This window comes from Chlorocebus sabaeus, chromosome 16, assembly GCF_047675955.1.
Source record: "Chlorocebus sabaeus isolate Y175 chromosome 16, mChlSab1.0.hap1, whole genome shotgun sequence".
Classification (NCBI taxonomy): domain Eukaryota; kingdom Metazoa; phylum Chordata; class Mammalia; order Primates; family Cercopithecidae; genus Chlorocebus; species Chlorocebus sabaeus.
In genome coordinates this window covers 77,494,551-77,495,800 of record NC_132919.1, presented here as the reverse complement: position 1 = coordinate 77,495,800, position 1,250 = coordinate 77,494,551, and positions in this window count along the sequence as shown.

Genomic DNA, 1,250 nt, shown 5'->3' with positions numbered 1-1,250 from the left:
CATGGGCCCAGGTCCATGGTTGGTGGCGATTGACCTGGCAAGTGCATTCTTTTCCATCCCGATCACAAAGGAGGCTAGAAGCAGGCTGTGTTCACATGGAATGGACAACAGTGAACGTTTACTGTGTTGCCCCAGGGCTCTGTTAACTCTCCTTCCATCTGTCATAATATAGACCTAAGGGACCTGGACTTCCAGGAGAATACCATGGAAGTCCACTATACCGATGCTATCACATTAATCAGATAAGATGGGCAAGAAGCAGCTAGTACTTTGAGTACTTTGGAAAACCTTGTAAGACACCTGCACTCTAGGGACAGGAGATAAAGCCTATCAGGGACCAGGTGCGGTGGCTCATGCCTGTAATCCCAACACGTTGGGAGGCCAAGGCGGGCGGATCACCCGAGGTCAGGAGTTTGAGATCAGCCTAGCCAACATGGCATTACCCCATCTCTACTAAATACACAAAAATTAGCCGGGTGTGGTGGCATGGGCCTGTAATCCCAGCTACTCGGGAGGCTGAGGCAGGAGAATCACTTGAACCCAGGAGGCAGAGGTTGTAGTGAGCCGAGATTGCGCCACTGCACTCTAGCCTGGGTGACAGAGTGAGACTTCATCTTAAAAAAAAAAAAAAAAAAAAAAATAGGACCACAAGATTTGTATGGGTCTGGATGTATAAGGCATGCTGAGACATTAAAAGTAGACAAATACCTGCTCCCACCGTGGAGGGCTCCTTGGAGATTACTTGGATTCTGGAGGCAGCATGTTCTGTCCTTGAGAATCCATGAAAGGCAGCCAGCTTTGAGAGGACCCACAGCAGGAAGGGATTCTGCAGTGGGGACAGCTCTGCCACCCAGGCCACTTGACTCTGCAGACCTGATGGTTCTAGAGGTTGTGCAGGAAAAAAGATGCCATGCATTGCTGATGACAAGCCCCAACTAGAGAAAGGCCATGCCGTTTGCAGCAGAGAATTATACCTAGTTTGAAAAACAGCTCTGGGGCCTGCTGGAGATGGAATGCTTGGCTATCAACCATCAACAGGCATGCAACTAGAATTGCCTGTCATGAGCTGGGTCATTTCAGACCTGCCAAGCCAGAAGGTCAGGTAGACCCAGCAGGATCCACTGTGAGATAGAAATTGTCCATCAAGGCCGGGTGCGGTGGCTCACACCTGTTATCCCAGCACTTTGGGAAGCTGAGGTGGGTGGATCATCTGAGGTCAGGAGTTTGAGACCAGCCTCGCCAACATGGTG